We start from the raw sequence: 12732 nt of genomic DNA, 5'->3' as shown, positions 1-12732 counted from the left end.
TTTGTAGGTTAATAAATATAAAAATAATTTGGTTTTTTAGTAGTATTGTTGCTTTGGAAGATTTAGAGGAGTTTTTCTACTTTTTGTCCAGTGTTGGGGGCAGAATGAACAAAACAAAAATTGTTTGAGAAAATATTCAAAATGCCTCTCCTTTTCTTCATTTTTCTGTGTTTCTTCACATCTCTGCCAAGAAGCCCACTTTTACCTTATTGCCCAACTTAAAAATATGCAGTGTTGCCCATTTGCTCACAGGATGAGGTGCCAGCCTCTCAGCTTACCCTTTCAACTTTATTATTATTTTGCAGTCCTTTTACTTATTTCTGGTTGCACCGGATCTTCGTTGTCGTGCAAGGGCTTTCTCAGTTGTGGTGAGCCGGGGCTCCTCTGCAGCTGTGGCGCTCAGGCCTCTCACTGCTGTGGCTTGTTGCAGCGCTCAGGCTCTGGAGTCGGGCTCAGTACTTGTGGAACCCCGTCTTAGTTGCTCCAAGGCACGTGGAATCTTCCCGGACCAGTAATCGAACCTGTGTCCCCTGCGTTGGCGAGCAGGTTCTTTTCCACTGTGCTTCCAGGCAAGTCCCCCCTTTCAGCTATAACATTGTCTTCTACTCTGGCCAAACTAATCTACACAATCCGTTTTGAAACAGTGTCTCATGCTTTTCTGTCTCTGCAAAGTGCTTTTCCTATCTGTCTTGATTCTTCTCAGCATTCTAGATAAAATTCTAGTGTATTTTCCCTAAAATACTCCCTGACCTCTTCATTTCTCAAACTTCAACTTTAATTAACTACATGTAGTCTATTTGCTACTTTAGGGAGATGCTTTATAGGAACTTTTCTAGGGACGATAAGGTGGTATAAACAGGAAATAAAATACAGATCAGGCAGCCTGTAAGCCTTGTTTGGAGGGCTGTTCTGTGTCCTCCCTTATGCTCTGACTCTGCATGCTGTATGCGTCTAATATTTGCTGTATACATTCTTGTATGTTTGTATATGTGCATAGTATTTAATGAGACTGCATCCCCGCAGAACCTAGCACTTATTTGCTATAATAAGTCAGTTCTTTAATTGATGTTACTGTCTTTGTTTTATTTTAACAAAGCCTGAATCTCAACAGGAAAGAGGGCACATATTTTCATTCTTGTCTTGTATTTTACTTCTTTCCAAGGGTAAGCATTTACACTTGAACTCTTTGGGGAGTTGTAAATTTGTACTAATTAATCTGAACTGTTTTGCCAGATTTTTCTAAGAGCCAGAGAGTTTGAGTGGAATTAGATTTCCATTTTAGGGCAACTTGGTTTCTTTCTTCTCTTTTTCAAGGGTACTTATACGTTTCATTAACCAAAGCTTCACATTATAGGAATCCTAAAAATGCAACCTGTCTGCTTACTCCTTAAATGTTCCTGAGAACTTTGTGACCACCAGGAACTGTCTCCGGTGTTGGGTACACACAGGGCAAAGAAGATGAGGTTCTTTCTTTCAGAGTCTTGAGTCATAGTGAAGTTCAGGACAATTGCAGGACTAAGTATCAAAAAGCTTTGGCTTCTCACTTGAAAGTGCAGCTTCAGTAGACTGCAGTTGTAGAGGGGCATGCAAGAAATATTGAGTAGTGGGGGGCAAGAGGTGGTCAGATCAGGGAGATTTTTCCTGAAGTCCTGTTTAGGTGGAGTCAGGATTCTGTAGGATTTCAGAGGTGGCCTCATTCCCAACGGTGCCCAGAAATGTGCCAGCTGCATGGCATGTTGAAGGAAGCAAGAGCAAGCTAATACCAGCCCACCAGCAATCGCCCTCACCAAATATAAAGCAGGAGAAGGAGGATGTCGCTTTGAAAAGCTTGGAAGCAAATAAGGGAGCTTTTAAACTGGGTTTTAAATTAAAAACTAGCATGGACAAATTTGCATTTAATTCAGAACCTGCCCAAAGAATCACCAGGTAAGATCAGCTCTTTCAATACATACCTGTGGCCCTATAAAGGTTGAATATTTCCTCCCTCATTTAATTCATTTCCCCCTGTGTGGTTAAAATGTGGTTGGTCTGCTTAGATAACGAACTTATGGTTGCCAGGGAAGGGATAGTTAGGGACTTTGGGAAGGTCATGTACACACTGCTGTGTTTAAAATGGATTGCCAACAAGGACGTATTGTATAGCGCGTGGAACTCTGCTCAGTGTTAGGTGCCAGCCTGGATAGGAGGGCAGTTTGGGGAGAATGGATACATGTATATGTGTGGCTGAGTCCCTTCGCTGTCCACCTGAAACTACCACAACATTGTTAATTGGGTGTGCCCCAACATTTAAAAAATCGGGCACACCCAACATTTTAAAAAAAAGTTTAAAGTTTACGAAAACAAACAAACAAAAATGTGGTTAGTCTGTTTGTCCAGCTTCAGGTTGCTATGATAGTAGACCCTGGTTTTATACACTTAAACCTGAATTTCTCAAAAACCAAGCAGATAAGCGTTGTTTCAAGCTCTCATCAGTAGACTTCTAGGGGATTTCAGGAACAGTACTTTAGAATTTCCAAATGTTTGATGTACATTTTGTTTGATTCTGAAGTGTGTATGTACATGTGTGTGTATATATATGTGTGTGTGTGTGTGTGTGTGTGTGTGGGCTTCCCTGGTGGCGCTAGGGCTTCCTAGGTGGACTTAGTGATAAAGAACCTGCCTGCCAGTACAGGAAACATAAGAGACCTGGGTTCAATCCCTGGTTCAGAAAGATCCCCTGGAGGAGGGTGTGGCAACCCACTCCAGTATTCTTGCCTGGAGAACCCCATGGACAGAGGAGCCTGACTGGCTACCAGCCATAGGGTCGCAAAGAGTCAGATATGACTGAAGCAACTTAGCACACATGTATATATACACACACACATACACACATATATGTGTGTATATATAAAGATTATAAAGTAATTATTTTATTTATTTATTTGGCTGTTCTGCGTCTTAGTTGCAGCATGTGGGATCTAGTCCCCTGACCAGGGATCAATCCCGGCCCCCTGCATTGGGAGCGCAAAATCTTAGCCATTGGACCACCAGGGAAGCCCTCTAAAGTATATTTTTAACAATTAAAATAATAATAAGGAATAGCATGCCAGACATTAAATTATATACATAATTTGGGGACTTTGGATACTGCCACCATGTTAACTCCTGCAGTGAGTGCATTCTTCAGAATAAAGCAGGATTTTGTAATTTCTATGTGTACATTTAAACTTGTGAGTGTGCATTTAACAGTGCAATAGAGCACTGCCACATCTTTTGAAAGCTTCAGATCCACGCATGTACACTAATATGTATTTTACAGATCAACTTGCTTTGGCCTACATTCAATTAAATGCCAGGCAAGGCTTGGCTCATCTGCTTCAGCATAGTCTTTTTTATTATAGTATCGTAAGTAGAATCCAACATCTCATTGGTGTGTTGGATGGTGGTTACAAGTTTAGAATCACCCGTGTGTGTGTTAGTTGCTCAGTCATATCTGACTCTTTGTGACCCTATGCACTGTAGCCCACCAGGCTCCTCTGTCCATGGAATTCTCCAGGCAAGTGTACTGAAGTGGGTTGTCATTTTCTTCTCCAGGGGATCTTCCCAACCCATGGGTTGAACCTGGGTCTCCTGCATTGCAGGCAGCTTCTTTACCATCTGAACCACAGCCACCAGGGAAGCCCCTGAGGGCATTTTAAAAATCGTGATGCCTAGGCCACAAATATACTAATTAAATCAAAATCCCTGGGAGTAGGGGCAGGACATAGGCACCAGTATTTTTTAAATAGACTGTATTTTTCACAGAAAAATGGGGAGGTTGTATAACCATATACCGGGCTTCCCAGGGGGTGCAATGGTAAATAATCCGCCTGCCAGGGCAGGAAGTGTGGGTTTGATCCCTGAGTTGGCAAGATCCCTGAAGTAGGAAATGACAGCCCACTCCAGTATTTTTACCTGGAAAATTCCATAGACAGAAGAGCCTGGCAGGCAACAGCACACGGGGTCGCAAAGAGTCAGACACAACTGAGCACGTAGCCATGTACCCATATTCCTTGTGCTTTCCACACGTGCATAGCCTCCTCGTTATCAACATCCCCACCAGGGTGGCACGCTTATTACAATGGGTGAACCTGCATCGACACATCATAATCAGTCAAAGTCCATCGTTTGCATTCTTGGTATTGTACATTCTGTGGGTTTGGATAAATGTATAATGACATATATCCATTGGTACAATATCAGACAGCGTTGTTTCAATAGACATCACTATTTTTCAAAGCTCTCTAGGTGATTCCAAAATATAAACAAGGTTTGGAACCATTGTGTTGTGTTCTACTTCTGGAACTTATTTATTATAGTAAGTTTTGAGTACTTCTTGTCTGACTTGTGTATGAAAACTACCCCTATCTTCATTGTGTATGGGGTTCCCTGTAAAATTTTTGTTTGAATAATATTAGGACTTTGTTAAAGGTTGATAAATAGCATAGTGAACAGAGCTAGGCTTTGGATCTGAGGGTTCTGCAACTGCTGAATAAGTCACTTGGGCAAGTTTTTTGCCTCTCTGAGCTTCCATCCAACAGATAATAGTCAACAGTGATGTTGGAAAATAATAAATGTACCAGAGTTTGATAATGTTTAACCCATAGTGAGCACTGAAGTGGTGGTTTGCTGTTGCTCTTTTTCTTTTTGTCTTATTTTGGAGACAAGGAATATCCTCCTTGCAATCAACTATAGGCACATACTTTTGTTTTGCTGTTCTTAAAATATTTTATATTAGCCTTTTTTGGCTTAGATGACATTTTGGATCAAATATCTTCTAATATATTGTAGGCCTTCTAATAATATAAATTTGAGAGTTTGGAAATATAGATTTACAGTACAGTGGCCTTTTGCTTGGTCTTTTGCCATTTCAGCACTTGGGAAATACAGAGCATGTGAGAGTGTTATTCTGTTATCCATGGATATGCCTCCGGAGCTTACAACATGTTTTTTATGCTGAACATTTAGTCCACTATACTCCGTCAGAAGTAAAATGATCTGATTTCTTCCCCAAAGTGTCTTATTTTCACTTGCTTGCTAAAAACTGAGAAATGTTTTGACAATTTTGGACAAATATTTGGACACAGAAGATACAGTTCAGGTTGTAGCGTTTGTGTTGACTGCTTGATTGGAGACTTTGGACTTTGGTGGAAACTGCTCTGTCTCTAAGCCATTCTGGGTACATCCCCGCAGCTGGGCCAGGTGCCTCTGCCACTGTACTGCAGATGTTTGTTCATTTGTCTCCACGTGACTGTCAGTCCACTCAGGGCAGAAGCCGAGTCCCAGCATGGTTTGAAAGAATAATGGTTGATTGAAAGAAGGAAAGCCATGGCAAGGAAAGAAAGATGAACAGTGCATACATAGAGGAGGGCAAGCAAGAAATGCCAGTGCTTTAAGGAATCAAGTGATCAGTGCAATGACTGGTCTGATTCAGGACCTTTTGAATCTCTCATTTGAGAAACAGAAAGGTCTTTGTTGGTGCAAAAAGGTTAAGGGTAGAGATGTGGCCAGTTCACCATCAATCGTGAGTGGAAGGAATCAACTCTGAGGGGAACCTGGTGATCCTGTGTGTTAGTGATAGCACATAACTTTTTTTTTTTTTTAATTGAACATTTCAGAAGATGAATTGCCTTTGGGATTTTCTCATCTAAATAGGAAGGTGACTCTTGGAGGAAAGCTGTGTATCTAAGCTTCCTCTAAGATGATGTCAGCCTCCAAACTTAACCCTGAGTAATCTCTGCAGTTTTGTCTTGGGCATTATGCTGAGGCCATTGTTTGTGAAGCAAGTATAATTTTTTATGGCTGAGCTCAAATGAGTCGAGTTTGGTCTCTGATTCATTTCTTTAATCCATTCATTTCCCCCTCACCATTCAGACAGTCAGCACACTGACGGGCAGGCATGGCTTGGTAAACAGAGGAGGACCAGCCCCTGGCGGGCAGCTGGCCCCTGTGGAGGGTGAGGGTGCCTTGAGGGGAAAGGCAGGATGTGAAGCGGCACAGGTGAGGCCTGTGGGGCAGGCATGGGGAGGAAGTCACTTTTGTTTAGATTGTGGCCTGAATTATAACTGCATGTTCCTGACGAATAGCTTAATTTATTAATACTTATGGCTCCTTGAATAGAGTATATTTTTGTAGCCTCTCCTTACCTTGTGCCACCAAGCTGAGGCAGAGCCAGAACAGCCGTGATGCATGGCAGAAGGCCGCCTTCGTTGGCCGCAGACTGGCCTCTGACTTGGCACCGGCCTTGTTTCTGCCGACACACACGGCCTGTTGACTTCCCTTCATCCGCCCAGGGAGTCACAGCCACACTGGGAGAGCAGCGTGAGCTGGATGCTTTCACTGGAGCATTTGGGAATTAAATAAGTGATCTCTAAATACCTACTGATACCTTCCTTTCTCTCTTTAAAGGTAAACAGTTTTTATTATGAGAAATAAAATATATACAAAAGAAAGAGTGTGTGTGTGTGTGTGTGTGTGTGTGTGTGTGTGTGTGTGTGTGTGTGTGCACCCACGTGAGCGCATGCATGTGGATACACTTTTCGGAGTGCACATTAAAAACGAGCTCCCATGGGGACTTCCCTGGTGGTCCGGTGGTTAAGAGCGTCCCCTACAGGGGGTATGGGTTCAATCCCTGGGTAAGGAAATAATATCCCACATGCCTTGCACAGACCGTGTGGCCCAAACAAACAAACCCCAGCTCCCATGCCCTCACTACCTAGCCTAAGAAATTAAACACAACCAGTAGTGTGGGCTGCACACATCCTGCCCTGGCCACCCTGTTACAGTCAGGACCGCTAGTCTTAATTTTGTGTTCAGTGTTCTCTCTCGTCCCTCTCTTTTACTGTGTTTTAATAAGTCATATTTATGCTTGTGCTAGGATATATTACAATATCAGACTGTCACCGTGGACCAACAGCAGACAAGAAATAAGCCAGAAAGCTGTTAGATTGCTTGATTGTACTCTTTTAAAGAGGAAAATATACTGGTAACATCAAAGGGCTTAAAAAAAATGTCGAAACAAAAGCCTTTCAATTTCAAGGAAAACTTTAACAGCGTTTGTTAAAAGGGTAAGGTTTTTACAAACCAGGGTACTACCCATGGATCCAGCATTAACAAGACAAGGAATTGCTTCAACAATAACAGTGAAAACATTGTTATTTTAAACCAGGCAATTAGTTCGTAGTAATGCTACTCCAGTGCATTTAAAATGATTTTGTGGTATCAGAGTTTACTGGTGTTAAAGGGCATATTGACATGTTAGTTGGGAGACATGATTGACATTGTATTACTTCAATCATTTGAAATAGATCATAACAGGAGTAGCTCTTTGGGCAAACATTCTTGAATTTGCTTTTCTTCTTTGTGGTTGTGATGGATGTTGTTTGTATTCTGTATTTGTACCCCCTTTCCCCCTAAACTGCTCAGGTTTCCATCCAAAATGGAAGAATATCAAGTTTTGGGTATTGTATTTGACTACTGTAGAAATGACCCTTAGCAAGTTGATTTCACAACTTTGTGATTATTTGTCAAATGATTTTGCAGGTGTTTTCAATTTGAAAATATATTTTGAAGATCATTATCACCCCACTGCTGAGTGGAGTGATAATGATCTTCAAAATATATTTTCAAATTGAAAATTTGAGTGGCAACATAGTTCATTTACAGGGCTTCCCTGGTGGCTCAGTGGTAAAGAATCTGCCTGCAATGCAGGAGACCCCGGTTCAATCCCTGTGTTGGGAAGATCCCCTGGAGGAGGGAATGGCAACCAGCTCCAGTATTCTTGCCTGGAGAATTTCATGGACAGAGGAGCCATGACTGAAGTGACTAAGCAGCAGCAGCAGTTTATTTAGAAATTTATTTCCTAGAGCACATCAGAACAGCTCTGGTTTCCATTCTGAAGTTTATCTGTAAGTTAATATGTAACTCAGAATACAAAGTTGGCCAGTTGTAAAAACATGTGCATATTACTTAATCTTTTTATTTCATTTCTATGTTTTTATTCCTGAGGCAAGGTTTTTCCAGGAATCAGCAGGAGACCTTTCCCCCTAGCAATGAGTTTTTAAACCACAATTTTAATACTTTTCACAATGATTTTTGTCACTATTCCATAATCGTAAATCTGAAGCCTAAAAAATACCTATGTAATGTCTTATTCAGACTGGGAGTCCAGTCTACAGTGACATGGGATGACGTGGATTAGAACAATAGTTTCTCTACATCTCAGTGTTCTTTATATTTGCATTCTTGAGCCATTTTAACTAGCCCCTTAAAACTCTCTTCTATGAATAATTTTACTATGTACTTCCATAATACTCCTAGTCACTTTAAAAAAAAAAAAAGGCTGAACAAAGCAAACCATTTCCAATTGTTTAAGAATCCAGTGAATTCATCCCTGGCTTGGGCTACATGGAATGTAGTCTGAGAAGGAGATCTATGTTTTCCTTTCTCTTCCCCCACACAGGAGAAACTTTCTAAGGGGTTCCTCACAGCTGATCAGAAACTGCTATAAGCACTTCGGGATTCTTTGATGTGCATGTTACCACACGCAGTGTAAATCTCTGCTGAAACTTCTCCGTGAGATCAGCTGTGCAGAGTACCTTACTCCTAGCAGTTCTCTCGGCTGATGGCCCTTCTTCGTTCTCATGCATGACGACTTCCCATCTCCTCATCCGTGCTGTTCTCTGTCCTGGGGCTCACCACGGGCAGAGGCAGAGGCACGGCCAGGCGGTGGGGTGACCACTCAGCATGTTTGGGGGAAAGTGCAGGAGATGAGATGAAGTCTGAGAGGTGGTCGGGGCTCGCTTACCCTGGGCTCTATGAGCCACTGTGAGTGCTCAGACCTGATCCTGGTTGATGTGGGGAATCCTTGGAGCGCTTTGTGTAGAGTGATAAGATCAGAGAGGCCAAGATCTCTCTGACCTGTGTATTGGCTGCAGTTAAGTGGCTGAGGGTGGAAGAGAGAACCAGCTTAGGAAGTCACAGAAATAACCCAAGTGAAAGATGATGGTGGAATGGACCAAGATGGTAGCACTGGAAGAGCATGCAGAGCTCCATTTCTAGATATATTTTTAGTGGAGACACATGTTTTGTGATGGCTTAGAGGTAAATTGTGAGAAAGAAAGGTGTCCAGAGTTTTGACCTCAGCCACTGGAAGGCTGGAGTTGTCACTTATTAAAGTGGAGGGCAGATTTGGAAGTGGGAATCATCTTTACATTGTTAAATTTAAGATGCCAGTTAGATTCAAGTGACATTGTTGGGTAAACACTTGCATATGTATGTTTGTGTGTGTGTGTGTACACGGGAGTCATCGGCATTTAGGAGATATTTAAAGCCCTGAAACTAGATGAGGTCACCAAGAGAATGACTAGATAAGAGGTCAGAGGGGTGAGGGACTTCGTTGGTGGTCCAGTGGTTAAGAATCCACCTTTTAGCGCAGGGGACACGGGGTCGACCCCTGGACGGAACTATGAATCCACATGTCGCAGGGCAACTAAGCCCATGTCCTGCAGCTCCTGAGCTCATGTGCTCTCTAGCCTGAGCTCCACAATAACAGAAGCCCCCTTGGGCTGCAACAGAGACCCAGTGCAGCCAAAATTTAAAAAGATTTTTAAGAGTTCAGAGGGATGATCTGGGGCCATCTAGCATATAGAGGTCAGGGGACTAGAAAAGGAGGAGCTGATGAGAGAATCAAAAGGGATGAGATACTAATACCAAATTGGGGGGGGGGGGGGGAATTGTTCCAAGGAGGGAGTGATCAATTGTATCTAATGTAGTTCAGTCAATAAGATGAGATTGAGAATTAACTGTCAGTTTAGCCACATGGAAGTCATTGGATTTCTTAACAAGAACCGTTTTAGTGGAGTGCTGGGGATGAAAGTCTGAACAGGGTTTATTCAAGAGAAAATGGGAGGAGGGAGATGGGCACAGTGACTGTGGACAGTTATTTTAAGATTTGTAGATTAGAAGAGGGCAAAGAGATCTTACCTGGGGGGCAATGCAGGGTCAAGATTTTTTTCCGCTAAAGTATATAGTATATATAGAATAATAAATACTATATAAATGTATGTAGTTCTATGGCTGATGACAGTAACTCAGTAGAGAATGAAAAACTCAGGAGAAAAAGCGAGAGTTGCTAGATCAGTGTCTCTAGGTGACTGAGAGATGAGACGCAGCGCACAGTGGAGAGGGGCACACACATTTCCTGCAGAGGAAGGACAGGCCACAGATGCAGGCGGAGGGAGGGTAGGATATGGTTGGGGACACGGAGAGCTTCTCTTCCGATTCTGTTTTCTCACGGAAACAGGCAGCACGGTCATTAGCTGAGCAGAAGCAGCGGGGGCGGTCCCCGGTTGAGGTTAAAGAGAAGGCATAAAGTAGTCATTTAGGAAAGTGGATCCTTGACGGAGAGGGGATGTGGGAGGATTGCTCGGCACCATTAAGAGTCCTGTTTGACGTTAATGGTCATGGGTTTAAGGGGAAGCCCAGTCAGTGGGATTGTGTGCTTTTCTCCATCTGTGATCAGCTGCCCTGGTAGAGATGCAGAATGGATGAGACTGTAAAAGGGTTGCAGGACTGATGGATTCTGGGTTTTAATGTGGCTGAAGGATTCAATAAAATCAGGGTTTTGGAGGAAATGTTCTGGAAAGATCAGAGGTAGAGAGCCTGAAATAAGATTGTGGAGGGGGCACAGGTATTGATGATAGGATCTGGGGCAGCAGTTCTCAACCAGGAGCAACTTACCCCTGAATAGGGGAAATCTGTGGTTGCCTGAAGACATTGTTGGTTGTCACAACTGGAAGGGGAGAAGATACTTCAGACACCTGGTGGAGGTCAGGGATGCTGCTAAACATCCATGCACAGGAGAGCCTCCACAACAAAGACTAATCTGGCCTGACCGTCAGTAGTGCCATGGCGGAGAAGCCCCATCTAGGCTATGCTTATGGGAATTAGTAGCTGGGATAAGCCTGAGGACAAGATTATTGGAAAAAAGAAGATAAAGAGACCAGGGTTTGGGGAGTTTCTTCCTATGACTAACAGAATCTCTAAGAATTACAAAAGGAGTAAGAGAGAGTCAGGGATAAGAGGAGGTTAACTAGCTATGTATGAAGTTATTTTATTTTTCTGCAACTAGCTGACTGGCTGGAGTTGGAATTGATTTTCCTGACTCTAAAAACTACATGTCCAAATTAGCCAGAGTGATGATATGTTGTTGTTTTTAAAAGCCATTTGTTTTTTAACCAGTTTTGACATAATTGTCTGTCTTGAACAGATTGTCTAAAAACTCATTTAGGGATTTGGTTGGTCTTTTGGTCAAAATTACATGACTGTAAACTTGGGCCCTTGGCCTAGTTCCATCTTTAAATAACTTCTCAGGGTAACAGTTCTTGCAGCTAGACCTTGTAGCAGGGATCTTGTTTGAGAAAATCGTTGAGAAACTTAATTTATTGATTTTACAGACTGTGACTTGCCTTGCAGTGCTCCTCACAGTGGAGAAAACTAGTCACAATCACAGAGTAAATAAGGGTCACAAACCAGTGCTGCTTCCTGGAGTAAGTCAGATTGTCGTCTTGTGCTTTGTCCTTCATTCTGAGCTCAAGTGCCCTGGGGCTGCTTTTCTGCCTACCCACAATAGCACGGGGTGTCTTTTGTTTGCTTCTTGCTTAAAAGAAGGTCTTGTTTTGAGGTTTGGACCACGAATAATAATCTGTTGTTCTCTATAATAATAATCCACCCTCTTTAGCAGAAAAAAATCTACTTGATTCAGTGTGGCTATCAGTTTATTTAGAAGAATGGCCAAAAGTGTCCATTGTGTCCTGAGAATAAACATTTGGAAGATAGTTGGGGAGAATGGGGGAGTACTGCTGCTCTCCTTGGCCTGGAGTCATAAAGACCTCAGGAAGAAAAAATTCTGAAAATGACCATCAGTCCCGCGTGACAATACCCTTCCTTATTCTACTCATCTATTACATTCTAAGAATAATTGGAACACTGTAGATAGGGATTCTCTCCCAAATATTTCTTTAAAAAATATCTTATTTTGAAAATGGGTGTTTTTCATCTTTTCTGTATTAACTCTGTTTCCACTTTTAGGCCAAATTAGTTTCTTTCTAATCTTCATTTAGTCCATGAAAGAGTTTCTTTTGAGGTGAAGATTATTTTATCTTAGCAACAGTCCTTAATAATTCCTGCAGTTGCCTCTGATTGTAAATCTTGAAATGATAAGACATTTTAATTACTACTTTCCGGGCTTAGGCTAACTGAAAAATGCAATGAGGAGAGGAATATGTGACTCAATGTGGTTAGTTATTTCTTGAGTACACATGTTATCTGACACACTGAAATTCAATGGTAGGGAAGATTTCATTAATGAACACAAGATATGTTACGCTTTTTTCCCCCTTAAATACAGGAAAAGAGTGTGTTACATAATGAACATGGCTTTAAAATAAAGTGATCTCTTACCTAGAACAGTTTAAATTGGTTTAAATATGGAAGATGAGAAAAGATCAACCTGATATAAATTGAAATGTAGGAGGTGAATATAAGAACCATTTAAAGAGTTAAAAATATGGCCTCCACATCATTAAAAATAGCATCAGAGAAGCATGATGAGATGTCCTTCAGTAGATGAACTGAGAAACTTAAGTACAAAGGATATTGTTCAGCAATAAAATGAAGTGGTCTGTCATGCCATGAAATGATATGAAGGAAGCT

At 41.9% G+C, this 12732-nt stretch overlaps 1 protein-coding gene across 4 annotated transcripts in view; it reads left to right on the top strand.

Moving 5' to 3' along the window:
• Nucleotides 1–12732, top strand: part of MPZL1 (myelin protein zero like 1) — an 81903-nt gene that overhangs the window by 42059 nt on the left and 27112 nt on the right.

The sequence above is a fragment of the Bos taurus genome, chromosome 3 (assembly GCF_002263795.3).
Source record: "Bos taurus isolate L1 Dominette 01449 registration number 42190680 breed Hereford chromosome 3, ARS-UCD2.0, whole genome shotgun sequence".
Taxonomy (NCBI): Eukaryota; Metazoa; Chordata; class Mammalia; order Artiodactyla; family Bovidae; genus Bos; species Bos taurus.
Note: the sequence above shows the minus strand (reverse complement) of the source record. Positions and strands in the feature narration are given on the sequence as shown.